The sequence below is a fragment of the Eleutherodactylus coqui genome, chromosome 3 (assembly GCF_035609145.1).
Source record: "Eleutherodactylus coqui strain aEleCoq1 chromosome 3, aEleCoq1.hap1, whole genome shotgun sequence".
Classification (NCBI taxonomy): Eukaryota; Metazoa; Chordata; class Amphibia; order Anura; family Eleutherodactylidae; genus Eleutherodactylus; species Eleutherodactylus coqui.
The window spans coordinates 90180091-90192772 of NC_089839.1; the positions used below are offsets into that span (position 1 = coordinate 90180091).

At 45.1% G+C, this 12682-nt stretch overlaps 1 pseudogene; it reads right to left on the reverse strand.

Moving 5' to 3' along the window:
• LOC136620150 (regulator of microtubule dynamics protein 2-like) overlaps positions 1–12682 on the reverse strand; it is an 88099-nt pseudogene that overhangs the window by 74607 nt on the left and 810 nt on the right.

Genomic DNA, 12682 nt, shown 5'->3' on the forward strand with positions numbered 1-12682 from the left:
AAAGTTACTAAGCGACACAGCGGGAAGTAAAAAATGAACAAGGAAACTGCGTGTGTGAGATACGCTGTCATGCAGAGTCAAAAATCGCTGCCGTACACCGGGTTACACAGCGGTAAAGCTCTGCAGTATACACACAGCATTTCACAACACGTTCTTCTGCGCCCGGCCTTTAAGTGCTTGCAACAAGTCAAGCACATGCATGATCTGCACAGGACCACGGGAGATTTTATACTCTGGGAGTAAACAGTGAAAACCTCTATTAAATGACTGCAAGCAGAGGTCTTGTAAACAGAGGAATTCATATGGAAATTATATCAGAAGATTGTAACTCTTTATTATACAAGGGATTCCTTTTATTTGCTGAGATTGAAATACCCTTCTAAGCCTTCAGTCACGGATCTTGTATGTCCAGGTCATTCAGACGGAGCTCCCGGACACAACAATAGGCTTTCATTAGTCAAATGGAGACAAAAGGTCTCCATTTAACTAGGTTTCCGTTAGTTTCTGGCCAGATAGAGCCGTGTAGTCGACTAAGTTATTCTGTCCGGCACAAATGTGGGAAACCAACAGAAACCTGCTGAAATGAAAACGTGCAGCTTTGGTCTCAGCTTTAGTAATGGCAGCCTATGGTTTTGTTCAAGGTCGCCAATGAAACCCATTTGAGGATTCAGACAGAACCAAGAGACAAAGAGATTTAGCTAAGTCTTAAATATACAATGTGAGTCCACAGGATGTGCCTTATCGGTGTGAAAAGAACTGTTCCAGCGAGTTGCTTTATGGATGGACTACAATAAAATGAGGATTGCAAAGTTTTAAAACTTTGTGGGCAGCATAGGATACGTGGAAGGTGGGGAAATACTTTTCTAGAATGTGACTTAGTACTGTCATGTAACATGTGATTTGGGCTGAGGGGGCATTCACACACAGCGTATTTTAGTTTGGATCAGCACCAAAATCAGTAGAGCATTTGGTGCACATTTTGGTGCCATTTTTGCCTTCGGACCTGCAGACGATTTCACCCTCTCAATGGAAGATGTGAAGTCTGCTGCGGCTCTATGGTAAACTCAGCATCTAAATCCACACCAATAATCCACATTTGGAAGCAGCTTTTGGTGTATATTTTTCATTGCAGAATATCCACCCCAATTCTGCTAGGTGCGCCCGTACCCTTAGAGAAAGCCTGTTCACGCACCCCGAGCGACTGACAGCCCCCCGTACAGTATATGTATTAGGCCACAGGAAGGCAGTTCTTTCAGTACCTTTTCCTGCTTGTTCAGTAACACTCTGAAGCCGTCATGTTTATCGGACTCGGAGCCTTTGTGGCTGCTATCCGCTTGCTGCAGCAGAGGATGAAGTTCAGCTTCTTCTTTGAGGATTTTAGCCCTTTCGGCTTTGACAATTCCCACTCCAGGCTCGTCCTCTGATTCTGCTTCTGGGTCAGTCTGAGCAGTGATGAATCTGCAAGAACATAATAGGAAATTACAATGTATCATTCTCTACAATGTTTATTATAATGGTTACTATGAAGATGAGTGACGGCTACATGACTGCGACAACCATCACTAGTACTGAGGGATGTAATACAGGGAAACAGGAAATAACCTATAATAAGGATGGAAGATGGATCCCCAAGGCTGTAAACACTGAAACCATTCACTTATGTTTGACCTCCTGTGGCATCACATCATACTGCAGGAGCGATCAAAGCATTGTAGGTTCTTGTTCCCTATGGAGGCTAAAAGAAAAAATGAAAAATAAGATCAATTAAGTTTACTAAATTATGAAAAACAAAGTAATAAAAGTTAAAAAAAACAACCTTCAACCATATTTATAATAAAAAAAATATAAATAATAAAAGCAAAAATACATATTTGGTATCGCCATGTCTGTAAAAGTTCAACCTACCAAAGTATCACATTATTTACGCCGCACGGTGAACGTCGGCAGAAAAAAAATAAAGAACACCAGAAATTCGCATTTTTGTTCACACTGCAATAAAAAGCGATCAAAAAGTCTTATGTATTACAAAATATCAGCAACGTAAACTACAGGACGTCCCGCAAGAAATGAGGCCTCGTACAACTGTGTCAACAGAAAAATTAAAAAAGCTATTGCGCACAGAAGATGGCGGCAGAAAATAATTTATAAAAATTAAATGTCTTTGAAAAAAATACAAGTAGTTCAGCAAAAAAAACTCTATAAAGTTTGGTATGGTAGTAGTCGTACCGACCTACAGAATAACGTTATGTCATTATTGTACCAGTTTGTAACAAGACGCACTGAAAGATGGCGGAATTTCACTTTTTCAGTGCATTATATGGTAATTTAAATAATACCATTGAAGAATAAAACTTGTCTCGCCCTCACAAGCCCTCATATAGCGACGGCGAGGGATATATAAAGGGGTTACAATGCTTTAAAAGAAAGGAGGAAAAAACAAAAAAATGGAAAAACGAAAAAAAGAAAAAGCTTGGTCTCTAAGGGGATAACCTCCATAAAAGCATCTCCACCCGCTACACCCAGATCTGCACTGGCGAGGGCGCTGCCCATTGTAACCTATGGAAATACACGCCATGTATCTGGATGATGGACACTTATTGACTGCAGCAGAAAATGACCCTCACAAGGCTTTATTATTCCTCTCATTAGTACAATTTATGGTTTATCCCTCCAGCGGGTTTGTTTCAATGTCCACACAACTGTAAGTTTTCTAAAACTCCAGAAATTTCTGATAAACTATGGGCACCACTGCCAACCCAGACATGAAGTGCCATCCTTGCCCCATCTACTAATAATGTGGCCCTAGAAGAACCAGCCATGAATTTCTCCATTTCTTTGGGCACTAGACCATCACTCAAGGTGCCCACATCACTGTGTATATGGCAGAGAAGAGTACTGGCAAGCAAAGTACTGGCAGCTTCACTGACCTTTGACCTCCACTCGGCCAACTGCCATTTCCTTTCAACTGACGACGGCAGCGGTTGGATCGAAGACTATTGGATTGAGAAAAATGTCGTCCAATGGACATAGAGATGCCGAAAAGCGTAAGAGAGAAGAGGAGTGCGTGAGCGGACTCACGGAGATAAAGAGGAGGAGGAGCGGAGAGGAGGAGGAGCCAAGACCGGGCACCAGCCAGGACCCTCTACCATCAGACCGCGGATTTAACATCAATCGCTTCACCGCCCTTCAGATCTTGGGCAGAGGAAGCTTCAGCGAGGTAAGTTATATGACTGTTATTTTCACTACTTCCATTAACTGTGCAGACTATTGTTCCCTGTTATCAGCCATGTAACCCACAGGAGAGGCTTAGGATACTTCTATATGGGACAACTGGCAGGTAGGGACGGCATTACCACAATCATGGGGACTTCTCTGCACATTTCCATATTTCTGGGACTGGTGATGATTGAGCCGTTATAATCACAAGGCTTATTTCTAGATCGCATTCTTATTATAATTCTTGGTGGTTTGTTGCTAGGCAACCGTGGCGCTAAACTTTCCCTGCACTCCGGGACCTCGCTGCTGGACAGTGGGACGTTTCGGTGTCCTTCGTGGGACGGCTCTCTGCACGCCCCTTCATGCCCTGGCATGAGTGCGGGTGTTTATAATGGGATGACGCTGGCGGTAATAAGAGTCAGTAACCCCTGATGGAAAGGATGTACTGTTTTATCAGCAAATAAAAGATGTATTTCTGTTTATGCTTCATTGTATTATTTATATTATGTGCTTGGAAATAGCGATTATTTATTGTTTGTATATATATGAATTTATAAGCTCTTTATGCTCAATGGACAGTGAACTCTTATAAATGTGGGGACTTTTTTTGGGGGGGGGGAAGATTTATTCATCTATTGATTGATTGACTTATACACATGCATTGTAAAAAAAAAAACCAACGGGCGATGCGTCCGAGGAACGTGCAGAGAGAACATGCTGCAAGTTGTTTTTTTTCCAGCATCAAGATGCTGAAAAAAAAAGAGAAAAACAGTCATGATATATGATTCCATTCAAAGGAATGGGGTTCTTATTTCTGCGTCTCGCAGAGTACAAATCTTGCGCGCTCTTCTTGGCCGTGTGAAGGCGGCCTAGTGATAAATCCCCTATGTAATAAATGTATATGACTTTCCCCTCTGGCCGCTGTCAGTGATAATTTCCTATCTGCTTTCTTGAGGTGGTCCTGGCATCTTTCCCCGGAAGGAACACCTTTATGGCCATCAAGGTTGTCGACAGAGAAAAGAGCAAGGCGGACGTCATAAGGAGAGAGCGGCGGATACTACTGAAGGCCCAAGACTGCCCCTTCATCTGCCATCTGTACGCCGCACAGCAGTCAGCAGACCGGGCCTACTTCATCACGGAGTATCTGTCCGGAGGAAGCCTGGCAGCAATGATCAGGATGTGCGGCAGCTTGGACATCAACCATGTGAGGTGAGTAAATGACTAATCAGGAGTCGGGTGTGTGGGGGGGGGGGGGATACTGAGGGCGACATGACAGGTATAGAAGAGTGGAGGACATACAGGCTGCCATAAACAGCACCTCTTCTGGTGGGGACACTATGATGGTGACATGATGTCGGGGGACTGATGTCATGTCATTGATACTACACTCTTCTCTCAGATTCTACACAGCGGAGATTGCTTGCGGCCTCCAGTTCCTGCACCGACGATACATCATCCATCGGTAAGCACAACTTTCCCACATCTCCCCGTTACATTGGTGGAGATAATGTACCCAGCTTTCCCAGAGTTCTGAATTAGGACTGGTTTGGCTGCGGTACATTCCCAAGTCTTCTGTATCACTGAACAGACTAACATTTCTCTTTTTTCTTTGCAGTGACATAAAGCCGGCGAACATCATGCTGGACGGAGATGGACACATCCGCCTGATTGACCTGGGGCTGGCCCAAGACGGCGTTGTCCCGTCTAAGAAGATCAGCGGGGTGACGGGCACATATCGATTCATGGCCCCAGAGGTGCTTCGCAAAAAGGACTACGACGCAGCAGTCGACTGGTGGAGCCTGGGGATTGTCGTATCCTGGATGGCGACAGGACAGTCCCCTTTCTACCACGGCTCCTCCAAGAGAAAGATCATCAAGTCCATCAAAAGAAAGAAGCCAAAATTCCCATCTTGGCTTGATGCGGACGTAAAGCATCTTGTGAAGAGACTGCTGCGAAAGAAGCCTAAGAAGAGGCTGGGTGTCCACAAGAACATCAGAGGTCACCGATTCTTCAACACCGTAAATTGGGAGGAGCTGGAACTGAGAAGGGCAGAGCCGCCATTCAAGCCCTTCAGCAGAGTTCCGAGAAACAGAGACCTGCCATGGCCGGAGGATGGGACACCCCTTCACCCCGTGGACGGATTCTCGTACACTTCACCAAGCTGGACCCGGTAAGATCTTCCTCCTCTAGGGATGATGTTCTTCAGGCAGACCTCTGTGTTCACCATCATTGTTCCTCTAGTGTCAGACAGCACAGGAGGTCATATAGTAACCCTGCTTCATGTCACCATGTCTGGTCCGCAGACTTCTCCCTCCTCGGCTACATTATTATTGCTCCTGTAATTACTATGTCTCTGCTTCTTCTTAGGATGACGAGAAGAATCCGATTGTGAAGGAAGCCACGACCATCTGGTAAGTATCTTCTATATACACCTACACATACCCATCTGTACACCTATATACACCTACACATTCATATCCGTACACCTATATACACCTACATATTCATATCTGTACACCTATATACACCTACACATTCATATCTGTACACCTATATACACCTATACACACAGGACATCTACCATTATATCCATACACTGTAGCAGAACCTCACATACTATAGAAAGATTAATATATAAAGTATCTTTTCTTTAGATCAGATACAAAGCAGATCCTGATACAAGCCATCATGTTACATTAGTTCACTGGTTTATATCCACTGCTGGTAAAATTGACAATTCTGTCTTATGTCTTGTAGGCTCAACCCGTGCCAACTATCTGCTTAACCCACGACTCTGCTGCTGTAGAAGACCCCGGCTTACCAACAACATCCTCTCTCCACTAACTGCATCCTGCATTACCATCATGTAACCCTGAACCCCGACATCCTCTGGCTGACATCGGACATCATCCTCTCCTGAAGACCCTCAACGCCCCCAGGAGCAGCCTGTGCTTGATTGGTAACTGGCGAGTTCAGGAACAATAGCCCGAGTGACTATTATCCCTGAACTCCTGGTTACTAGTAAGACCTCGGCACAGGCCACGTAAGTAGCACGCACCACATACATGAAGGTTAGACACTAGTGTAGACACTAACACATACATAGACACAAGTATACACACAGATAGGTGTAGATGTCGGCTTTGATCCAGGGACTTGCTCTGATCGCCATATTTGGGGTCAGGAAGGAATTTTTCCAACTTGAGGACAATTGGCTCATACCTCAAGGAGGTTTTTGCCTTCCTCTGGATCAACTCACAGCCTTAAATAGGGTTAGGTCTTATTTATAAGGAATCAGCCACATAAATAACATAACATAAACAAGCACAATCTTTAGCTGACATCACATACACTAGGGAGGTGAGCGGCTGGCTTTGATCCTGGAATTTATTCTGGTCGCCATATTTGGGGTCAGGAAGGAATTTTCCCCCCTTAAAACAGGATAATTGGCTCTTTCCTGAAGGGGGTTTTCGCCTTCCTCAGGATCAACACAGTCTATAAACAGCTTTAGTCCAATACACTTTATATCTCACACAAACAATAAATGGTAACAGATTTATATACATTTATGGAAACAATAATACATTTTAGAAAGTCAGGTCAGATTTCGGCTTTGATCTTGGGACTTGCTCTGATCGCCATATTTGGGGTCAGGAAGGAATTTTTCCCCTTTATACAAGGATAATTGGCTTTTTCCTATCAAAGGGTTTTCGCCTTCCTCTGGATCAATTCCGCCTCAACATTCCCCATAATAAAATCTACCATTTCCTACAACTAGAAATAAAATGTTCCTTCTCCATAAATCTTTGTGTCGGTGTCTTTATTTCCATTGGATGTCTTATTTAGGCCAAATGCCCAGGGACGGATTATCGCTGCGGAATTCACGGTCAGACACCCACCGCGAATTCCGCAGCAATGTCCGTCCATAGACATGAAGTGTTAAATGATTCTCCCCTGCCCACGAGAGGAAATCAACTGCGATTTTCCGCTCGCAGAGGAGAAGTGCAGCATGTTTTATTCTATGCGAAAAATCTCACAGACGGTTTCCATTGCAGTCAATGAAAGCCGTCTGTCCTGCAATACTTCCGCAGTGACTCAGAATTAAAAGATGCGACATGTCGATTCTTTCACTGTTTCCGCTGCAGCCTCTCTACTCTCTATGGGGAGAGATGGCTGCAGCGGAATGCAGGCGGCGAAGACACTGCAAAAGTGTGAAGATTCATTTTTCCTGCAGAAATCTGGCGATATTTCCGTGTGGTCGCTCCATGAGATTTCAGTCCTTTGTGAACCTAGCCTAAGGGGGGCAATAGTGGGTGCAGGAACGGCTTCTAGGATGGCACAACTGCATCAGTAACAGCATCTGATCTTCCAGCTGTGCGTCTACTCATTACTTATAAACTTCTCATTGTAGAGATGGCAGTATGCATATCTGAAATGACCCTTTAACGAAAGCATTTACACAATGCCATATGCAAATAGGAAGATGGAAGGCTTGTCTAAAAAGTCTGACATTGACTTGCAGGAAAACTGCCCTCCAATAGGTGGCGCTGCAGGGGTATTGTTCCATCTTCCCTACTTGCATATTTCCCAGAGGAGCATGGATGGCCTTATAAGTCTCCTTCCTTACCTTCTAGGTGCTCTCCTTATGGAGAAATGATACTCATCCTGACCCAAAATGCCAAGAAATATCCCAGAGACTTTTTTAAACGCAGTATCACGGATTCATTAGGGTCCCGTGGCGGAATCTGATGCGGAATCTTCCACTTCTAAAAACCGCAGGAGAAATCTGTGGCTGAGCTGCATGTTTCTGCCGCAGGTTTACAAGCAGATTTAGCCGTGTCAATGGACATAATCCACGTATCTGTGTGAAGTAGCGTCAGGTCATTTCACGCATGTTAGCAAGGAAAATTCCGCCGATTTTGCTCTTTGATGCGGCTAAATCCATGTGCGGATCCACGGCAGAGAAACTGTGGATTTCTGCCATGGTTTTAGGGGAGCTGTCTGTGCAGTAAATAAGCGGCAGAAACATGTGACTTGGCCGCAGGTTACTCCTGCAGTTTTTAAAAATGGAAACGTCCGCATCGGATTCCACCATGTGACCCGAAGATAATAGTAGGTGGTTCTGCTCAGGACCCTCAGACCCTCCTCTATTATCCAGACTGGAGAAACTCTACAAATAATGTCTTTCCTCCTGATAATCTGGCACATCTTGTAATTATATCTATTATGCAGCGGGCAGTGAGGGTCCGGTGCGGCCCACCCCCGTGACTCGAACTCAGTGCCACGTCAAACTTTATAGTTAGAGATGAGCGAGTATACTCAGTAAAGGCAATTGCTCGAGCGAGCATTGCCTTTGCAGAGTACCTGCCCGCTCGAGATGAAACGTTCGGGTGCCGGCGCGGGGGAGCGGTGAGTAGCGGCTGTCATCAGGAGGGAGCGAGGGGGAGAGAGGGAGAGAGAGATCTCCCCTCCATTTCGCCCCGTTCTCCCCCGCAGCTCCCTGCCCGCCGGCAGCACTCGAACGTTTCATCTTGAGCAGGCAGGTACTCGGCAAAGGCAATGCTCGCTCGAGCAATTGCCTTTACCGAGTATACTCGCTCATCTCTATTTATAGTATATTTATTCTGAAAAGATACAGTGTTTCAGTATAAATCACCGAAATAAAGTGACAGTATACTTCTTTTATCTCATAAGCCCAAATCACCTAAAAATAATCTTAAAACTAAATTTTATAAAATTTTTGTTTAACAGAATGAATGGACAGGCTCATAGATGTAGACATAAGGGTAGACCCGGGTCTATGGCTGGCCACCAAAGGGTTACACACCTTACAACCTATTCCCTTATAGCTGTATAGGGCCGGAGAACCTACAAATCCATGGATGATGCATCGGTATAACATTGTAGCTCCGTGGCGCTGTACCAGGGATGCCAGGGAATAGGAAGGCACTTGGTGTATAAATCTAAGAGCCTTTTGTTTTGTTGGTCCTCCGAGGGGAATGTCTGTATACTCTGCCTGGATTATTGTAGTATACAGCGCACTATTTGCTGCGGACGCCAACAATAAATGCAGCGCTGACTTATGGATCCATTCTATCCTGTAATAAGCCACGTTCTCAGCTATTTTCTTTGGTGTTTAACCCCATTTCCTTATACCCGCTCCTCTCTTTTATCCTGCGTTATTCCCAGCAGGAGGAATAAAAGAAGGTAAACCCTTGTATGCCAGGGGGAGATTTACACCAATGATGGACATATAGTGGCAGCATAATGACAGGTGCGCTATTTGGCGTTTATACCGCGCACAATGTCATTTCACTAAGACAAATCGCCTCCTCAGTTTCTAATAAATTAATAGAGAGGAAGGGGTTAACATGGAGACAGCAGAACGACAGGCACGCCATTTTAGCGTTTATTCCGCGTGCACTGTCATTTTTTCTGAAATAATTTGTCTCCTCAGCCTCTGATAAATGAGTAGAGGGGAAGGGGTTAACCACTGGTGTCTGTGCTCAATATCCCAGTAATAGGTTTCCAAAGTTTGGGGTACACAGAGACACCAGAACGACAGGCGCGCCATTTAGTATTTACCAAATACTAGCATTCTCCCCAGCTCCCGATAGAGGAGTGGGGAGGAAAGGGTTAATACCCGATGTAAATGGTCCGTATCAATGGGAGAAACCCTAGCTATCTCTCCCAATGCTGAGGAGCAGCGCCGTCCTAGAGCTTAGTGGGAACCGATGTAGCCGCATGATAGATGGTATCAGGCCGCCGGCTACATTGGGCTAGCTGCAGATAACGTGCCGACTACCTCATCTAGATTTCTGGTCACCGCATCGGCGCAGCTATGCCTTGATTTGAAATAAGCGTTTGGGTAATGAATAAGCCACCTATTCAAGCTGGGGTTTGAATGCAGAAGTCATATGACGCGAATGTTAGCCAGACCGGATGTCTTTAGGTACTATATGTACACCGTCTTCTTTGGGCCACTATATATTAACAATGACCGTCCCTTTAAGGTGATTTCCTCTCACAAGATCCCTGTACAATTATGTAGATCTCCACAGACATGGATTGCACTTATATAGGCAGTCATGAATCTCCCTTAATTGAGGCAAATATAGCCAGCACTTTATGGGGACTGAGAAGGGGTTAATCCCTAGTAGAAGCCAGCTTACTAGTTGTGGCTTCAGAGACTGAAGAGTTAAGGGGCTCGGAGACCCCAGTAAGAGCGGAGGCACAATATATAGAACGGCCGAGGGGAGCTGTCCTGTGCTGATCCCCATGTGGAGTACCGGGGCGAACAGACGCCCTCCACAATCAGGGATCTCACGCTATAGGGAGAGAAGGGAAGGGGGATGTCCAGTGCTGATCCCCATGTGGAGTAAGAGGGCGGACAGATACCCCACACAATCAGGGATCTCACACTATCGGGGGAGAAGAGAAGGGGGATGTCCAGTGCTGAACCCCATGTGGAATAACGGGGCAAACAGATGGCCTCCACAATCAGGGATCTTACGATATATGGGGAGACGGGAAGGGGGATGTCCAGTGCTGATCTCCATGTGGAGTAATGGGGCGAACAAACGCCCTCCACAATCAGGGATCTCACACTATATGGGGAGAAGGGAAGGGGGATGTCCAGTGCTGATCCCCATGTGGAGTAACGGGGCGAACAAACGCCCTCCACAATCAGGGATCTCACACTATATGGGGAGAAGGGAAGGGGGATGTCCAGTGCTGATCCCCATGTGTGACTCTATTTATTTATTAGAAACTGAGCAGACGATTTGTCTTAGTGAAATGACATTATGTGCGGTATTAATGCCAAATAGCGCACCTGTCATTATGCTGCCACTATATGTCCATCATTGGTGTAAATCTCCCCCTGGCATACAAGGGTTTACCTTCTTTTATTCCTCCTGCTGGGAATAACGCAGGATAAAAGAGAGGAGCGGGTATAAGGAAATGGGGTTAAAACACCAAAGAAAGTAACTGAGAACGTGGTTTATTACAGGATAGAATGGATCCATAAGTCAGCGCTGCATTTATTGTTGGCGTCCGCAGCAAATAGTGCGCTGTATACTACAATAATCCAGGCAGAGTATACAGACAATCCCCTCGGAGGACCAACAAAACAAAAGGCTCTTAGATTTATACACCAAGTGCCTTCCTATTCCCTGGCATCCCTGGTACAGCGCCACGGAGCTACAATATTATACCGATGCATCATCCATGGATTTGTAGGTTCTCCGGCCCTATACAGCTATAGGTGAATAGGTTGTAAGGTGTGTAACCCTTTGGTGGCCAGCCATAGACCAGGGTCTCCCCTTACAGCTACATCTTGGAGTCTGTCCATTCATTCTGTTAAACAAATATTTAATAAAGGTTAGTTTTTAGATTATTTTTCGGTGATTTGGGCTTAATAAGATAAAAGAAGTATACTGTCACTGTGAGTTTTAGCGTTTCAGTATAAAACACTCACGGCTGCAGCAGGCTTCCCGGGGTTCACGCTACCTGCGGTTCGGCAAGCATGAACCTGATGACAGGATCCCTTTAAGTCACTTGGATATGTAGTATATAGTATTACAGAGTTCTTCTGACATATCTTTCATGGGCAGACAGAAAGAAGGCAAAAAAGAAAACTGTATGGTATATAGTAAATGAAATCTATAAAGTAGGATTTTAAGAAAAGCCTTAAAACATTCATTGGTATAAGCTATATCTACAGATAGGGCCGGGCGATTAATCACATTTGAATTTAATTAAATGGGTTGTCCAGGTAAAAACTATTGATGACCTATCCTCACTATAATTAAATGCTGTGAACCTGCTGCTCAAGATCCCTGGCGATCAGCTGATCATCCTGTCCCCTATAAGTATGGCAGTCCGGACATAGCCATCGGCACAGGAAGTGTTATAGTGGGCTTCACTCCCATCATTCTGAATCCAATGTAGGAGGCAGAAGTTCTGGAAGTGTAACAGGAGGCAGCACTCCCAGTGATTTCAATAGGAGAGAAGACGACTTTGGTACTTCCTATCGTGACCCTGATGAAAAAGTCAGTGCAACGGTCCTGGCGATCATTGATCCTAAGTGGCAGGGCTGAAGCGGATTAACTATTGATCTGTCCTAAGAAAAGGTCACCAATAGTTTTCGCCTGGAAAGCCCCTTTAATTCACCATTTTGGTGAAGCACAATTCTGATTCTAATTGGAATCGTGAAGTCAGGCAGGACAGGCTACAAGGGGTGGAACCACTAGGGGTGGAAGGGTGTGCTTTACGCTGTTGTGGCGCTAAGCAATGCAGAGATGAAACATAGCGTTGGTTCGCTGAGACTCAGCCAATCAGTGTTGGCCTGTTATTCTGCATTGCCCCCTGCCTGCATCTGTATTTACAGTTTTGTGGATTACGTAGTAACTGGCCAGCGCTGCCATAATCTGTATATGCAGTTTTGAGGATTATGTAGTAACTG